Raw genomic sequence first — 23914 nt, 5'->3', positions numbered from 1 at the left:
TAAGCTCATCTGGTAGAATTTTTACCAGAGTCAGAAGGTTACAAAATCCCACACCAGTCCAAATCTTGACAGCACATCTTCCAGGTTGATGTCTCAGTTCAATAATAAAGAATTTCTGCATTAGCAGAATGACTGAATTGTTCTAACATTGGTTATAGGTTGTAAGTCATTTACCTGACCTTTGGATAATAAACCAGGGTTCTGCTTATTCATGCCAGTGGCTTCTGTACAACACTGCATGCTGCCCTTGAAGCAGCTGTGTTAGTGCAGAGAATGTCACACATCTCCTTTTGGAACGTGCCTTTGCAAAGAAATTCTGAACAAAGATTCAGTGATTTTTGTCCAGAGCAACTCCATGATACAATATGGGCTGTTTGTTGGGACACACCCTGAGACAAACATTGACTGCGCCCAAGGATCATCAACTTGGTGAAAACTGATCTTTGGTCTGCCTGAAAGTTGTTGGTCTTTCAGTGTAAAGATTTGAATTCAACTACATGTTGTAGATTGGCACATTCCAAGGTCCAGGACTACACACTGAGGGATATACTAAAGCTTCAGGCAGCTACCAAGGCACAGTTGATCAAGACTGCTGTCTAAAGTCTTTCTGTTAAAGTACAAGAAGGGTCCGTTCAGTTGTCATACCCCCTCAGTGCCTCAGAATGAATACTCTGTACTACATCCTCAGGAGAATTCATACTCTCAACAAACAGTATTTCAATTCCATCTCAAACATCAAAAACTGCAAGTACAACAAACTTTTATCCACCCACCTCCATAACCAGCGCTCCTCAAACATTCCAGAAGATTCCCCTGGCCTCGGAAACGCCATTAGCCATGCGGCTGACGCAGCTTCCACCCCCATGCTGCATGATGATGTCACTTCCGCCCACATCATGGCCACTCCCACAGCCACTTCCGGCCCTCACATCATCGCTGATGCCACACACTCAGTGACTCCCGCCACCCCTACTGCCATGATCACCACCACTTCCGCCTCCACCAGCGCCACTCACCTGCATTCTGCTGACACGGCCCCCACAGACCCCACTGTCACTATCGTCACACCCCAGAACCCCGAGAGCAAGATCACCCCAGCTCGTGCCTCCACCCCCATTCCCCCCACCATCACACCCACTCCAGGTACTGGCTCTGATCCCACTCCCAGCTCCACACCCACACCAGATCCCAGCTCCCGGCCCTGCCGAGTTTTCACCATCCCCCCAGACCTCCCCCTCACTGAGGACGAACGATCAGTCCTCAGCAAAGGACTCACCTTCATCCCCCTCCGTTCACGCATCAATGAATTTAATACACGACGTGACATCGAACAATTCTTCCGTCGCCTCCGCCTCCGAGCTTACTTTCACAATCAGGACTCCCGCCCACCTTCCGAGGACCCCTTCACCCACCTCCAACACACTGCATCCACCTGGACACCCCGCTCTGGCCTATTACCTGCCCTCGACCTCTTAATTTCCAACTGCCGCCGGGACATCAACCGCCTCAACCTGTCGTCCCCCCTCCCCCACTCCAACCTCTCACCCTCACAACGCGCAGCCCTCCAATCCCTCTGCTCCAATCCCAACCTCACCATCAAGCCAGCGGATAAAGGGGGCGCAGTGGTAGTCTGGTGCACTGACCTCTACACCGCTGAAGCCAAACGCCAACTTGAGGACACCTCTTCCTACTGCTCCCTCGACCATGACCCCACCCCCCATCACCAAACCATCATCTCCCAGACCATACAGAACCTCATCACCTCAGGAGATCTCCCACCCACAGCTTCCAAACTCATAGTCCGGGAACCCCGCACTGCCCGGTTCTACCTCCTTCCCAAGATCCACAAGCCTGACCACCCTGGCCGACCCATTGTCTCAGCATGCTCCTGCCCCACTGAACTCATCTCTACCTACCTTGACACTGTCCTATCCCCCCTAGTCCAGGAACTCCCCACATACATTCGAGACACCACACACGCCCTCCACCTCCTCCAAGACTTCCGTTTCCCCGGCCCCCAACGCCTTATCTTCACCATGGATATCCAATCCCTCTACACCTCCATTCGCCATGACCAGGGCCTCCAAGCCCTCCGTTTTTTCCTCTCCAAACGTCCCCAACAGTACCCTTCCACTGACACTCTCATTCGTTTGGCCGAACTGGTCCTCACCCTTAACAATTTCTCCTTTGAATCCTCCCACTTCCTCCAGACCAAAGGCGTAGCCATGGGCACACGTATGGGCCCCAGCTATGCCTGTCTCTTTGTTGGCTATGTAGAACAGTTGATCTTCCGTAATTACACCGGCACCACTCCCCAACTCTTCCTCCGCTACATTGATGACTGCATTGGCGCCACCTCGTGCTCCCGCGAGGAGGTTGAGCAATTCATCAACTTCACCAACACATTCCACCCTGACCTTAAATTTACCTGGACTATCTCTGACACCTCGCTCCCCTTCCTGGACCTCTCCATCTCCATTAGTGACGACCGACTTGACACTGACATTTTTTACAAACCCACTGACTCCCATAGCTACCTGGATTACACCTCTTCCCACCCTATCTCTTGCAAAAATGCCATCCCGTATTCCCAATTTCTTTGCCTCCGCCGTATCTGCTCCCAGGAGGACCAGTTCCACCATAGGACACACCAGATGGCCTCCTTCTTTAGAGACTGCAATTTCCCTTCCCATGTGGTTAAAGATGCCCTCCAACGCATCTCGTCCACATCCCGCACTTCCGCCCTCAGACCCCACCCCTCCAACCATAACAAGGACAGAACGCCCCTGGTGCTCACCTTCCACCCTACAAACCTTCGCGTCAACCAAATCATCCACCGACATTTCCGCCACCTCCAAAAAGACCCCACCACCAGGGATATATTTCCCTCCCCACCCCTTTCCGCCTTCCGCAAAGACCGTTCCCTCCGTGACTAGCTGGTCAGGTCCACACCCCCCTACGACTCACCCTCCCATTCTGGCACTTTCCCCTGCCACCGCAGGAACTGTAAAACCTGTGCCCACACCTCCTCCCTCACCTCTATCCAAGGCCCTAAAGGAGCCTTCCACATCCATCAAAGTTTCACCTGCACATCCACCAATATCATTTATTGTATCCGTTGCTCCCGATGTGGTCTCCTCTACATTGGGGAGACTGGGCGCCTCCTAGCAGAGCGCTTTAGGGAACATCTCCGAGACACCCACACCAATCAACCAAACCGCCCCGTGGCCCAACATTTCAACTCCCCCTCCCACTCTGCCGAGGACATGGAGGTCCTGGGCCTCCTTCACCGCCGCTCCCTCACCACCAGACGCCTGGAGGAAGAACGCCTCATCTTCCGCCTCGGAACACTTCAACCCCAGGGCATCAATGTGGACTTCAACAGCTTCCTCATTTCCCCTTCCCCCACCTCATCCTAGTTTCAAACTTCCAGCTCAGTTACTGTCTCCTTGACTTGTCCAACCTGCCTATCTTCTTTTCCACCTATCCACTCCACCCTCTCCTCCCTGACCTATCACCTTCATCTCCTCCCCCACTCACCCATTGTACTCTATGCTACTCTCTCCCCACCCCCACCCTCCTCTAGCTTATCTCTCCATGCTGCAGGCTTACTGCCTTTATTCCTGATGAAAGGCTTTTGCCCGAAACGTTGATTTCGCTGCTCGTTGGATGCTGCCTGAACTGCTGTGCTCTTCCAGCACCACTAATCCAGTAAATGGTTTCATGCACAACTAGAAATTGCATTTTGTTTTGCAACTGTAGGGAAAGTCTGACAAATGTCAAAATTCCAACGTTTTGTCTGTTTTCTCCTCTTTGCAAAGATTGCCCAGAACAGATTTAGAACCTTTGTATATGCTTATGGATTATTGTTGTGAATAAAGTATATTTTTGAAATAAAAATAAATGAGAGGAGAAATGAAGAGACCACTGACTCATCCACCTGGAATGTGCCTTGAAAAGGTCTTGAGAGACTTACAGTGCTTATTGTCAAGGTTCATTTCATGCAGCTCTGATGCAGTTTTCCTTAGGACATGCACTGGGACAAACATCAGCTATGTCTGGGGGGCCATTAACCTATGAAAGATGTTCTTAAGTCTGCTTGAAATGCATTGATCTTCCAGTGGATCTAAGACGTTTCTGCACTAATATATGAAGGGGCTGTTAAATTATAGACACCTCATAACTTATCTTGAAATATATATTGTTTCTGGTCATATTGGTAAAATGTTCCAATTTTTCTTTTGCTTGAAGACACCAAAGAGTGCAATGCTCAAAATAAAGAACACGATTTCTAAAATTATATTTTCTAGAACATCTGACTTGAACTGTTTTTCAATAGCTAATTTATGAATAAAGAACATTTTTGCACAAAGTAAGAGGATAAAAAATTCTAAAAGATACAGTGAGGAAAGACCACCATCTAAGGCCTTTCCGCCGTGATATCCTGAGGGGTTGTTAACTTGTAAAATCTCTTGTAGCGGAATGTAAATAGTTCCTTATTTTTTCTTCCAAACTGGCAAAGGCAAAGTAGAAACTTACAGATACAAGAGAAGGGGTTGATCAGTGAGCAAAGTTAAAGAATTTCTACTTTCTATGTGTCTTCAGTTTTTAGCTTATAACACAACAGTAAGGTTAAAGTAACTAAAGCAGCTTGGCCAAGTTGAATGCCTCCTATGGCATGTGTGCAGTCGTGGGCATTTGTTGTGATCTAGACAAAACAATGTGTAGTATCACCAATTGCACAAGTTGGAGTTCTAGATTTCAGAGCTTGAAAAGTGACCAGAGCCACTGGGTGTACCCATGAGGCAGAGAACTACATAGTGCCATAGACAGAGTCATACAGCATGCAAATAGACCCTTCTGTCCAAGTCATCCATGCCAACTAGACATCCCAATTTAATCTCGTCCCACTTGCCAGCATTTGGCTCATATCCCTCTAACCCCTTCCTATTCATATACCTATCCAGATTTCTTCCAAATGTCATAATTGTACCCACCTCCACCACTTCCTCTTACACCTTGTTCCATACACGCACCACTCTCTGCGGGAAAAAGCTTCCCCCCAACATTCTTTTCAAATATTTCCCCTCCCATCCTAAACCTATGTCCTCTTGTTTTGGATTCCCTCATCCTAGGAAAAAGACCTTGGCTGTTCACCCTACCCATATCCCTTATGATTTCATAAACCTCTAGAAGGTCACCCGTCAGTCTCTGACTGTCCAGGGAAAAGACCCAGCCTATTAAGCCTCTCCCTATAGCTCAAGCCCTCCAGTCCCGACAATATCCTTGTAAACTTTTTCTGCACCCTCTTAAGTTTAACAACATCCTTCCTGTGGAAGACAACCAGAATTGTATGCAGTATTCCAAAAGTGGCCTCATCAATGACCTGTACAGCCATAACCTGACGTCCCAACTCCTATACTCAAATTTAAGACCAATGAAGGCAAATTCCTTCTTCACATTCCTGTTTTCCTGCGATTTCACTTTCAAGGAACTTTGCACCTGCACCCTTTAGGTCTCTGGCAACACTCCCCAGGGCCCTACCATTAACTGTATAAGTTAATGAGTTAAGCTAATAAGTAAAGAGCTGGTTTTCCTCACACAAGTGCAACACCTCATATTTATCTGAAGTAAATTCCATCTGGCTCTTCTCGGCCCATTGGCCCATCTCATCAAGGTCCTGTTGTACAGGTAATTCTCCTATATTGTCATAGCTGCATTCCAGCAAAACTTCACTTCATAGAAAATTGCTTAATAGAAATAATGGTGCCTATGGAAAAAGTGGGGTTCAGGGCAGACCAGCAAAAAATATCATTCACGATTGCTCACAAATCACCCAACAGCCTAACACAAAGTATAGTACAGCCCGAATGAAAATTTAAGTCATATTTATTAACAAAACAAAAGTAAATTTATTACATTAAATTGAAAAAAAAACATCATCACCACCTCCACCATCAGGTGCAGTTGTGGTTACAGAAGTGGATGGCTGTGGTTGATTGTCTTCTGACTGTTTCTTGGGGGTTGGTTTAGATTGTGTGATATGCAGGTACAAGAACAAATTAGAAAGGCAAATGCTATGTAGAAGAGTAATGCCCTCCTACAGGGATTATACAAGAATATTCTTGTCTCAGAGGGACAGCAATGAGCATTCATTAGTTTAATTTTTAAGATTAAGCTGTTCAATGTATTGTACTGTACTGATCACGCGGCCTGATGGCAGCTGACATTGGTGCATGCACAGAATGAAGCGTATGAAATGATTGCTGCTGGAATCGCGCTGGAGCGAACAGAGGTTAGCATTTTCAAAAACACAGATCCCGAATTTTTCAGTGATGTTATGGTTAAATTGCACTGCTGAAGCAAGCTTTATACAAGAGCTATCTGTACCTTCTTCACTGCCCACTACACCACCTATTTTGGTGTCATCTGCAAACTTACTAACCATACCTCCTATATTTAAATGCAAATAAATAATGAAAAGCAGTGGACCCAATACTAATCCTTGTGGTGCACCACGGGTCACATGCATTCAGCCCAAAAGACGTCCCTTCACCACCACCCGCTGTCTCCTACCTTCAAGCCAATTTTGTATTCAATTGGCTGGGTCATAGAGTCATAGAGATGTACAGCATGGAAACAGACCCTTCGGTCCAACCCATCCATGCCGACCAGATATCCCAACCCAATCTAGTCCCACCTCTATAAGGTCACCTCTCGGCCTCCGGCGCTCCAGGGAAAATAGCCCCAGCCTGTTCAGCCTCTCCCTGAAGCTCAAATCCTCCAACCCTGGCAACATCCTTGTAAATCTTTTCTGAACCCTTTCAAGTTTCACAACATCTTTCTCCAATTTAGAACTTCAACTTTTAGATCTGGTTTATTCTTCTCCATCATGATTTTAAAACAAATAGAATTATGGTCACTGGCCCCAAAGTGCTCCTCCACTGACACCTCAGTCACTTGCCCTGCCTTATTTCCCAAGAGTAGGTCAAGTTTTGCACCTTCTTTAGTCGGTACATCCACATACTGAATCAGAAAATTGTCTTGTATGCACTTAAGATATTCCTCTCCATCTAAACCTTTAACACTATGGCAGTCCCAGTCGATGTTTGGAAAGTTAAAATCCCCTACCATAACCACCCTATTATTCTTAAAGATAGCTGAGATCTCCTTACAAGTTTGTTTCTCAATTTCTCTCTGACTATTAGAGGCTCTATAGTACAATCCCAATAAGGTGATTATCCCTTTCTTATTTCTCAGTTCCACCCAAATAACTTCCCTGGATGTATTTCCAGGAATATCCTCCCTCAGCACAGCTGTAATGCTATCCCTGATCAAAAATGCTACTCCCCCTCCTCTCGTCTCCCTTTCTATCCTTCCTGTAGCATTTGTATCCTGGATCATTAAGCTGCCAGTCTTGCCCATCCCTGAGCCATGTTTCTGTAATTACTATGGATATCCCAGTCCCATGTCCCTAACCATGCCCGGAGTTCATCTACCTTCCCCGTTAGGCCCCCTGCATTGAAATAAATGCAGTTTAATTTATTAGTCCTACCTTGTCCCTGCCTGCCTTGACTGTTTGACTCACTTCTGTTCTCAACTGTACAAGTCTCAGATTGATCTCTTTCCTCACTATCTCCCTGGGTCCCACCCCCCCACCTTACTAGCTTAAATCCTCCTAAGCAGTTCTAGCAAATTTCCCTGCCAGTATATTAGTCCCCTTCCAATTTAGGTGCAATCCGTCCTTCTTATACAGGTCACCTCTACCTCAAAAGAGATTCCAATGATCCAAAAATGTGAATCCTTCTCCCATACACCAGTTCCTCAGCCATGCATTCATCTGCTCTATCCTCCTATTCCTGCACTCTCTAGCTCGTAGCACTGGGAGTAATCCAGATATCACTACCCTTGAGGACCTCTTATTCAAATTTCTGCCTAACTCTCTGTAATCTCCCTTCAGAATCTCAACCTTTTCCCTTCCAATATCGTTGGTTCCAATGTGGACAATGACTTCTTGCTGGCCCCTCTCCCCTTGATCCTGGCACCAGGGAAACAACACACCATTCTGCTTTTTCTCTGCTGGCCACAGAAACATCTGTCTGTCCCTTGGACTACAGAATCCCCTAACACAATTGATCTCTTAGAAGCTGACGTACCCCTCATTGCATTAGAGCCCATCTCAATACCAGAAACTTGGCTGTTCATGCTACGTTCCCCTGAGAATCCATCACCCCCTACATTTTCCAAAACAGCATACCTGTTTGAAATGGGTATATCCACAAAAGACTCCTGCACTAGCTGCCGACCTCTCTTACCCTTCCTGGAGTTAACCCATCTGTGTGACTGTATCTGAAACCTTCCTCCCTTCCTATAACTGCCATCCATCACATACTGTTGCTGTTGCAAATTCCTCTTCGCTTTTATCTGTCTCTTGTTGAACGCCTTGCTGAAGACCATAGTGAGGTGGGCACATTAAGTTAGGGCAAATAGGCAGATAGGGAATGGATGACTGCCAGACAGTTCAAGAAAAACAGATTGCTAGTGCTGGAATCCCCAGAGATCTCATTTACTCACCATACTTCTGTTCTACATATTGGTGAGGACAATGGATCATTAGTAGGGTGCATGTGTAATGTTAAAAGATTAAATTGTAATATCTCTCTGGACATTAACGTAATATTAAAGGATTAAACTGCACTGACCGAACATTCTGGAATGGGTAGGGCCGACGTTCATGCAGGAATGTAGATGGTCATTTGCTACTACTCCCCTACTATTATCAAATTAAACCAGCATTCAGTGCCTTCCATTCTGAAATGCTTTCATAGCCATCCCCTGAAGCTCGTTATGTCACACCTGCATTGTCTCGGGGAATCACAGAATCAGGAAATGGTCTGCATAATGATTCCCCAAGATTAGGGCATTTACATTATCTCAGGGTATGATCTCATCCTACCATTGTACCTGGGGTCACATGTGACTGTGAGGGAGTGGCCAGAGTATCTGTAAACATTATGAACTGACCTGTATATAGGTGGTGTTTTCTTTGTTTCAGGGCCTCTTTGACTCGACTTTGCATGCCTGCGAAGAGGGTTTTAGGGGTCATCTAGCTTAAACAGGCTTTAATAAACTTTAATTGTTTGCAGAAGTTAGTGTGTGCAAATTGCATCGTGTATGTGAAATCTCAGGAAAAAAGCCTAATATAATGGTGGGATTCCAACATACATGGAGTGGACTGAATAAGTGATTGTCTGAGTGTTGGTTGCAGGAGATGGACTGGCCTACAAATTAAACTTCACCTTGATCTCTCTCTCTCCCTCTAAACTTAACACTCAGTTGACCCATTGTCTCCTGGGGCTAGGTAGTGACGGAATCTTTGAGGTAACTGCACACCAATGAGTTGCTTTGTGTGAATCACGGTTAAATTGGGGTTAGAGTCCCCAGGGTTAAAAAGGGGTTTGAGTCCCTGCGAGAAGTAACAAAGGGATTAAGGTCCTCTCGGGAAAAAGGAGTATAAAGTTCTCTACAGACACAAGATTTAACGCTCCGGCACATAAAAAAAGTTAGCTAGAATTTGGTACTACTTAAAGTTAAAGTTATCGCCTTTGTCCCCCATGGTTCCCCTGAGCAGTACTTTTGGGATGAAATGGCGTCACTGGAAAAAGGGGAGCCAGTCCACTTGGGTCCCGACAGTGGACTGCCAGAGAAGTTTTGTCAGAGTTTTTGTTGTGGGAGTCTCAGTTTCTGGGCTGTTGACGCGACTCGGCGAGTCTTTCTTCTGGGAGAAGAGGAGTGGCTTGGACTGCGGTGCTGTGTGGTCTGCTGCAAAGCTTTTCTCTTTTTGTGGGTATGATTTCATTGGGAGAGTACGGCTGGTCTTTCTTTCCTTCACAGCCTCATCTAATGGTGGGGTGGTGTTCCTCAATCCAGTTTCCACCGAGGTGAGAATGTTTTAGTGATCCTTTTGTGTGCACACGTGCCAGGTGCTGTGGGGTTTGCGGAGCTTTGGGAATTTTGGACCAATGCTTGTGGTTTTCTTCTGTATCATGTGGTTGATTGGGAGTCTGTGGACATGATATATTTTTGTCCAACTTTGGTGTGGATCTTTTGGGGCCACCTCTTCCATTTTTTGACTCGTTTGCCATTTCATGGATCGCCACTGGGTGAACTGAGGGGGCTCTCAAATGTGTGCATTCTTCCCCCGTATTACAATGAAAAACATTTCTGACCAGAGGCTCTTCAAAAAAAATTCTGAAAATAAGGTTGTACTAATACTTGGGTCACTGAGGATGGGTGGGGGGTTCAATTGTGCCGTGCTGAAAGTGTTTGATATTTAAATAATTTTGTTTATTAAAATACTGGTTCAGAAAATCATTTTAAGTAACTGTTTTGCCTTCAATTGTGTTTTTTGGGCTATGTAACAGGTCAGATTTTGTTTTTACATTGAAATTGTACAACATTATGTCCTTTTTAAAATTATCAAACTTGTAACTGTAAAACAAATTGATTGAGGACCTTGAGCCCCTGATTTGTTTGAAATTTGAAACAAAAAATGTCTGTTTGAGTCAATGGTCATGCTTTAGTCAGATGAGAGTATTGCATTAAAGGATGGATGTAGGTTTGTTCGCTGAGCTGGAAGGTTCATTTTCAGATGTTTTGTCACCATACTAGGTAACATCTTCAGTGTGGCTCCAGATGTCTAAATATGAGCTTTCCAGCTCACGAACCTCAACCTGAGCTACAAATCTTCTCAAAACTTGCTGTTTTAAAATATTTTTGAATTTTTCTTTTTAAAATGCAGAGTGTTAAAAAAAAAGAGTGCATTAAGTTTGACATTTTGTTGAGGTTTTAAAGAATACTAGAAATTGAGGCTGAGCTGTTTAAGTTCTTCCAATGATTGTTAAGACTTCATGGGTCCCATTCAGATTGCAAATTCAAAAAATGTTGATCTTTACCAAAGTTGCTATTGTAATTCTGACTGTTTTATTTGAGAAATTTCATTCGGAGAACATAGTTTAATACATTCTATATTTGTTTCCCACGAATATTTGAGACTTAGATCTGAACTGAAACCGCTTCTTAAATGACAGGAAACATTTCTGTTCCAGATTTTTGAAATACAGTAGCGCCTTGAAATACGAACGACCCCGTTCACGAACAAATTGGTTTACGAACAGGATTGTACGTAAAATTTTGCTTCAACGTATGTACGAAATTCAAGGTACGAACAAAGATACGAACGCAAAATGCCCGTGTGCAACCACCTGGTTTCATTGTTCTGCTTTGCTACACTCTTGTTGAACGCAAAAGCTGTCTGGCCCCGTGTGATCTCATTCAGTTAGTCTTTGGCGCGTACGCTCTGAACAGCCATCCAAGCATTTTTAACACTATCCAAGCAATGGGAAAAATTGATTCAGTTCGCGAACTGCGTCCCGGAACGGATTAAGTTCATAAGTCGAGGCGCTACTGTACTTTCCCTGACAGCTTTCACATTAGCCAAGTATTAATTTGTTAAAAGAAAATAATTTTTGAATAACCTGAATGAGGTATCCGAGGATTTTAGGACCATCGATTGTTGTTTATAAATGACTGAATTGTTCAGGCAATTTTATATTTTATAAGTTTATGGATTGAAAAAAACTTGATACTGTTATAAATGGTGAACAGAGTAACAGACTTCAAGAGACGACTGAGAATGTTGAAATAGGCAGACACAATTTAGTATAGTGAAATGTATGACTGTCTTCATATTGTTTGTTTAGAAGACCTGGGGACATCTGTTCTCAGTGTCAATGAATCGGTGTAAATAAGGTGATAACATTTGCTCACTTGGGGAATATGTGGCAGTACTTCCTTCTCACACTGGGGCTGGAAGATTGCGCATGTTTTACAATTGGATGTTGGATAACTAAATTTCTGTTTATATCAAAGACTCTTAAAAGAAACTCTTACTAAATAGGAAAATAACATGTAATTCAATAAGCTGAGTGAAATATGCACATAATAGAACAATCCTGATATGTTTTCATGTATACCACACTGATCAGATTTGAATTTATGAAGTTCAGCTCCTTAATCTTGACTGTTCTCGGATGTGAATGTCTCATTACCCTTACAGGCTAGGAAAACACAAGGGCTGAAACTGACATAGTAAGGAAGTTGGAAGATGTTCATGTGTGAGTGAGAGAGCGAAAATATTTTTCTGTAAACTCCATTCACTGACTGAAGGATTCAAGAGACAGACAGGATGGAAGCTGGTGGAAAGATTAACTCTCTGTGATCTGATTTGAGTGAACACTTGCTTGTCATGGATTGAATGTTTGTATGTTGTTCCCTAGAGCTCAAGATCCTTGAATGTTATGAATTTAATTTGCATTCTAGGAATCTAAGATGATTTTTACTGGACATATTAGTCAAGCAAGGTTACCTCATGACCTTTTCCACATAGTTTAGGCTACTCTCTCGTAATGATGTACTGTTATCTAGCCAAAGCAAACAGCCATTTGGGGCCTGGTTTGATCAAGGTTTCCCACTTTGATGTGCATGTAGCTTAATTAGTCAAGCATACTCAGACCTGTCAATGAGTTTCTCTTCCTCTGCAAACTTTTGCCATTTTATTGCTGCTTATCTGATTAAGGACATGAGTGTTTTTATAATTTTAATATCAAATTCTGTATGCAGCAATAAGGAGTGTAGCCTGAAAGAGCTCTCAGGGGTAAGAGCTGGCACCACTACTCTGCTAATGGTTTTAGAACCTTAGGTCAGGCCTGGCTTCTAGGTATCTATGTTATAATGTTATAATGTAACATGATACCATTGGTAAATAAAGGTAATAATTTAAACTAAATTGTCTGTAAGAGTTATATATTCCACACTACCTGGGACGAACCAAGAGAGGCTTACAGATTAAGTCCATCAGAGATTCCCTGAGCCACCTTGAATGGGTACTTAAACATACTGACAGAGGATTCTTCAGATAGGGGAACAGACAGGTATTTCTGCAGCTGCGACTCAAGGTTGCTTCTCTGGTGCAATGGTCAAGGATGTCACAGAATGGTTGCAGGACATTCTTTTAGGGGAGAGCGAACAGCCAAAGGTCATGGTCCACTTTGATATTAACAGCATTGGTAGGAAGGAGGATTCTGCAATTAGAATTTAAGGAGCTAGGTAGAAGACTAACGAGCAGTACCTATAATGTAGTAATTCTTGAACTAACCAGTACCACATACAAGTGAGCACAGAAATAAGAACATTAGACAGATGAATGTGCAGCTAGAAACTTGGTGCAGGAAGGAGGACTCCAAATACTTTGGATTGGCTCTGGAGGAGATGGCACCTGCACAAAATGCACCTGAACAGGACTGGGATGGAGATGCAGTTTTGTCCAGGGTTTTTTGCTACTATACTGTGGAGGGTTTCAATTCAATCAGTAGAAATGTTGGAACCAGGAAAGAATTTTAGAAAGTAATGCCAGGGTGCACAAAATGCTGGGAGAGACAGAATCTAAAGTTAATTGTAGAGTCAGAGTAAAGGACAAAGTAGTGGAATCTAAATTAGGGTTACATGGCAGGTATGAGAATAATAACTATATTTTAGTTTAAGAGGAGGGAGTTCGAGTACAGATTGCCATGTAGAATCATAATGGTTTGGTGGCATACATAAGAAAGCTGACTCAACAGTAGATCTGAGTGTTAAATATTCCTGGTACAAAACATTAAGAAATATGAAGAAAGGGAATAAAAAACAAGTAGGGGGTGCTTTGAATAAGGAGAGCATTGCAGAAAGAGGATGTCTCAGAGGGGGCAAGGACAGAATTGATTTGGTAAGAGGTAAGGATCAGGGAAGGTGCAATTACATGGTTGGTAGAATCTATCAATTGCCAATTAGTGGGAAAGATTACAGGAACAAATTTGCAAGGAAATTACGGAAAGGCATAAACAATATATTGTAGTTATAATAAGGGACTTTAATTATGCAGATATATACTGGGATAGAGGTAGCGTAAGGAGCAGTGAGGGGTGGGTGACACCAGATTTTGTTCAAAGAATTTCCTACAGCAAGGTGTAAATTTCAACAAGAAAGGGGGCACTTCTAGATCTGGTTCTTGGGAATGAGGTAGATCAAAAGACAAGCGGGAGAACTATGGGGGACAGTGATCATTGAATCTTTCTTGTCCATGGGATGGTGGCATTGCTGGCTGGACTAACAGTCACTGCCCATCCCAAAATGCCCTGATAGTTGCTATTAGTTAACCACATTGTTGAGGGTCTGGAGTCACACATAGGCCAAACCAGTTAAGGATGGCAGATTTCCTTTACTTAAAACATTAGGTTCATAAGATTTAGAATGACAGTGGAAATCCAGAGAAATAATCATCAACTGACAAAAAGCCAACTTCAATAGGTCAAGAAAGAAGCAGGGCTGGAAACAGTGGCACCAAAGATTGGCAATAAAAAACAGTAGCTGAATAATGGGCTACCTTTGAAAAGGTTATGGCTTGGACAATCAAAGTATATGCCATCAAAAAGGAAAGATAGGATAAACAAATTGAGAGCTCAATGGATTTCAGATGGAAATAGGAATGAAGCTAAAGAAGAAAAAGTACGCTTATGACAAGCTTCCAGTGGTAAATGCATTCGAGAATCAAGCTGAATACTGAAGGTTCAGAAAAGAGGTGAAAAAACAAATAAGAAAGAAAAAGAGATTATGCAAAAGTGACTTGCAGCCAACAAATGAAAATCCCAAAGTTTTCTCTAAGCACATTGATACTAAACGGATGATAAAATGATAAATAAGCCGATTAGAGATAAAAAAGGATATTGAAACATTAAGGCAAGAGGCACGGCTGACGTGTTATATTGATACTTTGCATAAGTCTTTAGATAGGAGGCAGATGCTGCCCAGGTCATGCACATAGAGGAAAAAAACTCAGTTACTGAAGGATTTAAAATTGGTAAGGAGAAGATATTGGAAAAGTTGTCAGTACATAAATGGTGATAAGGCAGCCAGACTGGATGAAATAGGATACTGAAGCACGTGAGAGTGAAAATTGCAGAGACCCAGGCAATAATCTTTCAGTTTTCCCTGGATTCAGGGGTGGTGCTGGAGGAATGAAGAATTGCAAACAATATGCCTTTGTTCAAAAAAAGTTGTCAGGAGAGGCTTAATAATTGCAGACTAGCCTTTAACTTTGTTGTTGAAAACTTCAAAAAATAATTCATGTGTCATATGGAAAAATGTGGGTTAATTTGGAAGATTCGTGGTAGATTTATTCAGGGCAAATTATGCCTAGCTAACTTTCTCGAGTTTTGAAGAAGTGACAGAGTATTGAAAAGGGGAAAGCCTGTTGATGTGCCGTACATGGACTTCCAATAGATATTTGATACAGTGTCACACAATAGACACGTTAGAAAAAAGATATGGCATGGAATAAAAGTGACAGTAGCAATATGGATACAAAATTAGGTTAGCTACAGGAAACAAAGAGCAATGGTCAATGAGGCTTAGGGGAGATGAATAGAAATTTTCAAAACCTTGAGGGGTCTGTAGAGTAGTTAGGGATAAGTTATTTCTCCTCATAAAAGAATTGAGAGCCAGGTGACACTTTCCAAGTGTTTTTTCCAAAAAAGCAAATACTAAGCGAGAAAAACAGCAAATGGTCTGGTTTGAAATGCACTGCCTGGGAGTATGCTAAAGCAGTTTTGATTGAGGCATTTAAGAGGGCATAGGTTGATCATTTAAACAGAAGTAACTGCAGAGTTATGGGGAAAAGACACAAGTCTGCTGTAAAGTCAAAATGCTCAAACAGCCAGTGGAGTCAAAATGAGTCAAATGGCCTTCATCTGCACGAAAACAATTCTGTGAGTATGTGAACAGGAACCTAGGATGAATACCTGAAGGGAAAACACAGATCAGACAATGGGAAACAGGCAGAGAAGGGACTAGTTAAATAGCTTTTGCAAAGAGACAGCATGTACACTACCTGGGCCATCCAAGTACAGATGCAGCATTATCCTCCAAGGGTCTGAGGAAAGGTCACTTGACCCAAAATGTTAACTCTGATTTCTTTGCACAGATGTTGCCAGACCCACTGAGCTTTTCCAGCAATTTGTTTTTGTTTCTGATTTACAGCAGCCACAGTTCTTTCAGTTTTCATCTAGATCTGGAGATGTCTACCCAGGGAATCATTAATGCACACTCACAAGATCCTCTGGCTTGTTAATTGTGCTTCCCCACCAAACAGCCAAAGATTAAGAGAATGGGCAATGTATGCAACAGGTATGCAGAGTGTTTCCAGCACTTTGTTTTTAGTTCATTTTTCCAACGTCAAGAATATTTTGCTTTAGCATTAAGTTTAAAATAACAAATCGAATACAATAAAATAATTTTTATCATATAATCTTGTAAAATGTATCACAGAGAATTGTCAGCACAGCCTAGTCCATCACAAAATCAGCTTACCTTCCATTGACACTGTCTATATTTACTCCGCCTGAGGAAAGCATCCAACATAATCAAATACCCCTCTCATCCCCATTATACTCTCTTCCACTCTTCTGCATAGGGCAGAAGATACATGTACCTATGCTACTTTCAGAATTAAGAATGGACATATCATATGTATTCTCTGCAACAATGTAGCTGTAACACTATATTCAGCATTCTGCTCTATTACCCTGGTGTAAGGTATGATTTGTCTGGATAGGATGTAAAACAATACTTTTTGCTGTATCTCTGTACATGTGACAGTAAGTCAAATAATTAATCAAATTGTAGCAAGCTATTTCCCAGCAGGATAAAGTGACAAAAACAAATACTAAGCTAAATTAAAGAGATATTAGACAGGTGTCTAGTTGGTCAAATATATTATTAAATGACAGTCTTAAAGGAAGAATTAAAACAGATGGACAGAGGAAGGGCCAAGTTGTTGAAGGCATAACCCCAATGGTTGAATGAAGGGAATGCAAGAGATAAGAGACCAGAGTAAAAGGAGCACAAAATTCTCCAATTGTTACAATAATGTGAAAGAATTTTACATTCAGTTTGACAGTGAGAAACTTGAGTTGGAAACCACTCTGTTTAACTAAACTAAAGGGAATTACAATATAATGAGGATAAAATCAGCTAAAGTGAACTGGGCAGATAGATTAACAGGAATAATAGTAGGCAAGAAGCAGCAGACGTTTAAGTAGGTCACTCATGACTCGAAGTAAAAATACATAGTCAGGAGGAAAGTTTCTAAGAGAGGGATAAATCAACCACGGCTAACCAAGGAATTTAAGGAAAGTACTGAGTTGAACGAAAAGGCACATAATCAGTCAAAAATCAGTGATAGTGCGGAATACTGGGAAAATTCAGAATCCAGCAAAGGACAAAAAGATAATAAACCTCAAGAAATAACTTACGAGCACAAGCTAGCGAGAAATATAAAAATTGACAATAAGAGCTTATTTAAATATATAAAAAGGAAAAGAGGGCTCAAATCAACAGAGACCCCTTAGAAAATGAATCTGGAGAGAAAGGGAAACCAGGACATGGCAGAGAAGTTAACCTGGTAGTTTGCATCAGTCTTTACGGTATAAGATAATCCAAACATTCCATTAATACTAGAGAATATGGGGAAGAAATTAAAAACCATCACCATCACTAGGGAAGCACAATTAGGCAATATAATGGTGCTAAAGGCCCTGATGGCTTGCATCCTAGGATCTTAAAAGAGGTAGCTACAGAGATAGTGGATGCAATTTTCCAAATTTCCTTTGATTCTGGAAAAGGACCAGAGAACTGGAAAACTGCTAATAATACACTCTTAATCAAAAAGGGAGGAAGAAAGTGGGTAGCCATCAGCCAATTAGCCGAACATCTATTGTTGGAAAAGTAATGGAATCATTTAATAAGGAAGTAATAGCAGAATATTTCAAAAATCACAGCCTAATCTAGCAGAATCAGCATGGCTTCATGAAAAGGAAGTCGTGTCTAACTAACCAGAGACTTTTTGAGGAAGTATTTGGATTTCCAGAAGGTGTTTGATGAGGTACGTCACAAAAGGTTAAGACATGAGAACCCATAATGCTGGTGGTAGCATATTGGCACGGATAGGGAACTGGCCAATGGGCAGGAAATAGAGGTGGGGATAAGTGGCTCTTTTTTGGGTTGGCTATCTGTGACTAGTGAGGTTCCACAGGGATAAGTACAGGGATCACGATGGTTTACAATATATAGTAATGACTTGGAGTAAGGAAGCGAATGTATTTAGACAAATTTACAAATGACTCAAAAATAGTTGTAAAGGCAAGGTGTGTAAAGGATAAAGACAGTTCACAGAGAGATACTGAGAGATTAAATAAACACGACAAAAAGTTGGAAAATGGAACATAATGTAGGAAAATGCAAAGTTATTCATTTTGAATGGGAAAACAAAAAGAACAAAAACTGCAGAAAGTTGCAACATAAAGGGGGTACTTGTGCATGAAAAACACAATGTTAACATACAGATACTGCAGATAATCAGGAAGGCCAATGGAATGTTGGCTCATTTAAAGGGGTTGGAGTATAAGACTCAGGAAGTCTTACTGCAATGTACAAGTGATGCTTAGACCACATCTGGACTACTTAGAACACTTTAGGTCTCCTTAATTAAGAAAAGATATCAGCTCATTGGAAGCAACTCAGAGAAAGGGTATTAGATGTCCTCAGCATGGAGGGATTGTCTTAGATGTAAAGGTTAATTACGTTGGGACTCTACTTATCAGAATTTAGAAAACTGAGATGTGATCTCATTGAAAAATATAGGATTTTTAAGGGGCTTCATTGGGTAAATACTGAGGTAACATTGCCACCTGTTGAGAGAGTCTAAGACCAGACAGCTTAGTCTCAGAATTAAATAGTGCCAATTTAAGACTGGAATTAGGAGGAATTTATTCTCTGAAGGTTGAGTGTCTTTGGAACTCCTTGTTGCAGAGAGCTGTGGGGACAGATTACCTTTATGCATTTAATGCTGAAATAGATACATTCCTGATCAGAAGCAGAATCAAGGGTTATGCGGAAAGGGCAAGAAAATGTATGTTATAAATGTTTGATTAACCATGATTCTCCTGCATGGCACAGCAGGCTTGAGGGGCCAAATGGCCTACTCCTGTTCCTAATCATTATGGTCACTGAGATAGACTTGCTGACAAAGGTCAAGAAATGTGAAAAATTCAGATTTGTTTTCCTCCAACCATATCCTAATGAAGCTAAACTCCTTTCATAGTCCACTGGTGTCACACTGCAAGTCACAGTCCAGACATGTATCTATCATAGAGATGTACAGCATGGAAACAGACCCTTCGGTCCAACCTGCCCATGCCAACCGATATCCCAACCCAATCTAGTCCCACCTGCTAGCATCCAGCCCATATCCCTCCAAACCCTTCCTATTCATATACCCATCCAAATGCCTCTTAAATGTTGCAATTGTACCAGCCTCCACCACATCCTCTGGCAGCTCATTCCATACATGTACCATCCTCTGCATGAAAAAGTTGTCTCTTAGGTCTCTTTTATATCTTTCCCCTCTCACCCTAAACCTATGCCCTCTAGTACTGGACTCCCCGACCCTAGGGAAAAGACTTTGTCTACTTATCCAATCTATGCCCCTCATAATTTTGTTAACCTCTATAAGGTCACCCCTCAGCCTCCGACGCTCCAGGCAAAACAGCCCAGCTTGTTCAGCCTCTTCCCATAAGAGCCTATAGCGATCATTTCAGATCCTAAAAACAAGGGGCAAAAACAAAATGTAGAAAATCTGACATAAAAACAGAAAGTGCTGGGGAAACTCAGCAGGTTTGGCAGCATGTGTGGAAAGAGAAACAGGGTTAACATTTCGAGTCAGATATGACTTCTTCAGATCACGTTAACTCTGTTTCTCCACAGAGATGCTGCCTGAAATACTTAGTTTCGCAGCACTTTCTGTTTTATTAAACATAAGGGTTCCCAAACTCCCTGCTTCCTCACAGCTTTGCATAAACTTAGGCCTCTCTGGCATGAGCCTAATTTCAGGACCCACTGAAATAGATTGCCTACGGTTTCAAAACTATATGCACTAAAGGGGTGCTGCACAAACCTTTTGGCTGTTCAAACGTAAGTTATGGAAAGTAACAAGAACCAAATCATAAATGTGTTTTAAATCAGTGTTGCTTACCTTTGAACAGCGACCCACCTTCGGGGTCTGCTGTTTAAATGGCATCATCAGTCTCAGATTCCTCTCCCCATCCCATGAAGCCCAGCAGTGAAATGTGTATCAATAAAGTTTGTTCAAAATTTGCATCCGTCACTTCAACTAGAGAAAGGGTTTTTTTTTCCCCCACGAAAAAGGGAGGAAAGATCATCGCCCGAAACATCAAGTCGCATTCTCGCTCCACAGACGGATGTATCGTTGAGAATATCCAGTACTTTTCTATCAAATAATACTTATAGAGGCCGGGTGCCATCTTTGTGCGGGGCATCACCTCCCTTCAAAAAGAAAACTTAGCTCATCTAAGCCAGAAGTCTCATCTTATACTTCAATGGCTCGAGCTTGTACAATGATACAGATTTGACAAGAAGAGTCCATGTGCTTCTTTCAAACAGAAATAGTTGTCAAACACTGGTGCCCATCCGTTAGTGCCGATAAAGTTGATTTAAGAGGGACGGAAGTGACGCTATAGGAGTGACGTGGTTGCCAGTCGGTGTTGGTGGAGGACGGTGAGAGAAGCCGCATGAGTGGCGGCGCGAGCCGGGCACCGCTGACGGTTACGGTTTAAAAGGTGGATGGCGCTGACGGTTAGTATTTAAATGGCGGGCGCCATTCGAATGATCCTGCGTGATGAGCGGTCGCGAGGGCCTGGCGAGCGTCACTTTTAGACCGTGTCAAGCAGCGTGTGGGGTGGTGTGGGCCATTCCCAGCCTTTTCCCCCATAGCTATTCAATAAGTTGAATCTGCCTGCACTCACTTCAGTGTGCATTACAGAACCCAGCTGCAATTTCTTTTATCAATGTTCTGATTCTTGGACCTGGTTTCTCTCTGGCTAAATGTTGAGTACTTGCATTAAATCTCCTTTATGTAGATTCGTACAGATTTTACAGGACGAGAAGAGGCCCTTTTCGCCCATCGTGTCTGTGCCAGGCATGAAACGTGCATCTTTTTAATTCCATTTTCCGTCACTTAGTCTGGACCTCTGTATGCAATGGCGTTTCAAGTCCTAGAGATGTACAGCATGGAAACAGATCCTTCGGTCCAAGTCGTCCATGCTGACCAGATATCCAAATGGCTAGTTTCCTTGTATTCCATGAGATCTAATCTTGCTAACCAGTCTTCCATGGAGAACCTTGTTGAACACCTTACTGAAGTTCATGTGATAGTTGCCATCAAGATACTACTTAAACGTGTTGTGGGTTCCTGCTTCTACTACCCTTTTAGGCAGTGATTTCCTGATACACCCAACCTTCTGGGTGTGGGAAAAAAAACTTTCCTCAAATCCATTCTATGCCTCCAATTCCTTATTTTAAAACTCTGATCCAGCTATTGACCTCTATACCAAGGAGAAATGTTTCTCCCAGTCTATCCCATCAATGCTAATTAGAACTTTGTACATTCAATCAGACTGTACAACTGCCCCCACCCCACCACTTCTGTGCTATAACTAAACAACCCAGTCCCGAAGAAGGCTTATACCTGAAATGTTGACTTTTCCACCTGCTGATGCTGCCTGGCTTGCTGTGTTCTTTCATCTCCTGTTTGTCTTTGGATTCCAGCATCTGCAGTTTTTTTTTTTGTCTCTAATTTGGCCTCTCTGTAGCTGAATTGCTCCAGCCCAGGCAGCATCCTGATGAATGTTCTGGCAATAGAACTAGCCAAGTGGTTCTAGTACAGCTGCTACACTAGCATCTACCTGACAATGTGGAAAATTATCCATGTATGTTCTTTATACAAAAAGCAGGTCAAATCCAACATGGCCAATTACCATCCCAAGAGTCTAGTCTTGATCATGTGAGAAATAAAACTCTCATATTAATAAATATCAGTCTGAGTCAAATTCTGAAGCTGCAAATTTTATTGATATGTACTTGCAAGAATGGGTACCTAACGAGTAAGCACACCGATCTGAGGGTTACATTCTGATTTATGCTGTTCGGCTGCGTCTCTCGGTCCTCCCCTTTCACCCCATAGGCTACGCGCTACAGCAAAAGTAACCAATCACAAGCTCTAGCTTCACTCCACCTTTGTCTAGCTTCTCTCCGCCTCTGTTTACTTCTCCCATTACTCTAAGTCTGTCGCCCCTTACTTATTTATCTCATTCCTTATATGTGACTATCCTGGCATAGTTTGCTGTCTTCATGTGATCGTCCTGCTAAACTAAATTCCATCTGTTGGCCACATCCCTCCTGCGACTGGCACACTATTCTCCTGTTACTGGTACATCCCGCTACATGGTCACTCTGCCCTATTAGTCATAGATAATTCTATCTATTTTCGCTTCTTCTGTTTTCCAATGCCTGGTACATCCTGCTACACGGTTGCTCTGCCCTATTAGTCATAGATAATTCTACCTGTTTTCACTTCTCACTGTTTAGTGTTGGCATGTGCAGCCTAATTTTATAATGTAAGCTTTTGCAGAAGCAACACCTGTTCTTTTATTGTGCACAACTTTAACCCTATACCTTACAATCCCCCCTTTTCTTCTTGGCTACTAAGTGTTGTCTTCCGTATTTGTCTCATACATTGCCTTCCAGTTCGCTAGCATCATCCCTGAGACTTCATTTATAGTGGCTAATTCCTTAAGGTCACCCATCCCCTCATTGTTCAAGAGGTTGAGTTCCTCTGCCTGATTACCTTTTAGAGGCATTTGTTTTGACAAGGCCGTCTCAATTAACCGCTCTGTTAACCCTTGTACACAATGTATGATACAACAGCCAATTGCTGTCAGTACCACTGCTACCATTATCAGAGAGGTGAGGATGGAGACTACCTCACCTTTCCTCTTCCCAAACCATGATTCCAGCCATCCTGTGAATGATGTGTCCACTCCTGAATTCTCAGCCAATTCTTCCGCCAAGGTGGTCAGTCCTCGCAAGGCACAAGTGATTGACCGATCAGGTGCTGTATTATTTGGAATAAAGGTACAACACCTACCTCCTAACATCACACATGCACCCCCTTTTTCGGCTAGGATAATATCTAAGGCCAGTCTGTTTTCCCAGGCCATTCTGCTGGTTGCATCAAGTAACTTGGAAATAACCTAGACTGCATCTCTAGTGTAATTGATGAATCTTTGCTGGTTGTAAAAAAAATATAGTTTATCCAATCCACATTCTTGTTGACTGTTACCCACCAAAATAGGGCTGATTCAAAACCTGCTGCAATCTGGTTGCAGGCCTTGAACTCATCGGGGACCCCTCTAGGAACTCCTATAGAGTCGAGATAAATCCCATCATCAAAGAAGTATCTAATAACGACCTTTTTATTCCTCTCATTCTTTGTTACTACCACCTTCTCCTTCTCAAATGCCAAGATGAATGGGATTGCCAATTGCACATATCCCCCTCCAGTCAGGAGGTGGGGTAGGTTGCAATATTCTGCCTCCACAGTACCACCAGAGATCCGCCCAGGGAACCCTGAGAGCTGGGTAGTTCCCTCCTTTGTCTGTTTCGGTGTCATTCTGAGTTTCTATACATAACCTCAGCTCCCCCAAGTCTCTAGACCGATTTGTACCCTGTCGGCTTATACACGATGTGTGATTCTCGACCGTGGTCAAAAATGGTGAGGGGGGCTTTCAAATCTGTCTTCTTCAAGGGAGGGAACATTAGAGATAGGGATATACAATTCCTATCATTCCATGCAGTCTTATCCTGATACAGGGCTATCATACATTCCATGCCCTTCCTGTTTTGGTTC

General features: G+C 42.7%; 2 protein-coding genes across 4 annotated transcripts in view; one reads left to right on the top strand and one right to left on the bottom strand.

The window, feature by feature from the left end:
• ankra2 (ankyrin repeat, family A (RFXANK-like), 2) overlaps positions 1 to 20423 on the bottom strand; it is a 44894-nt gene extending 24471 nt beyond the window's left edge. Inside the window, exon 1 of one of the 2 annotated variants that reach the window (XM_072581672.1) lies at positions 20183 to 20423. The gene's annotated coding sequence lies outside the window, so the exon portion shown is untranslated. The remainder of the gene's footprint in view (positions 1 to 20182) is intronic. The other variant, XM_072581665.1, reaches the window with a different exon arrangement.
• Positions 20424 to 20667: 244 nt separating this feature from the next.
• Positions 20668 to 23914, top strand: part of utp15 (UTP15 small subunit processome component) — a 41020-nt gene continuing 37773 nt past the window's right edge. For both annotated transcript variants that reach the window (XM_072581654.1, XM_072581657.1), the window contains exon 1: positions 20668 to 20802. The gene's annotated coding sequence lies outside the window, so the exon portion shown is untranslated. The remainder of the gene's footprint in view (positions 20803 to 23914) is intronic.

The sequence above is a fragment of the Chiloscyllium punctatum genome, chromosome 2 (genome assembly GCF_047496795.1).
Source record: "Chiloscyllium punctatum isolate Juve2018m chromosome 2, sChiPun1.3, whole genome shotgun sequence".
Classification (NCBI taxonomy): domain Eukaryota; kingdom Metazoa; phylum Chordata; class Chondrichthyes; order Orectolobiformes; family Hemiscylliidae; genus Chiloscyllium; species Chiloscyllium punctatum.
The sequence above is the reverse complement of the archived record's forward strand: the minus strand, read 5'-3'. Positions and strand labels throughout refer to the sequence as shown.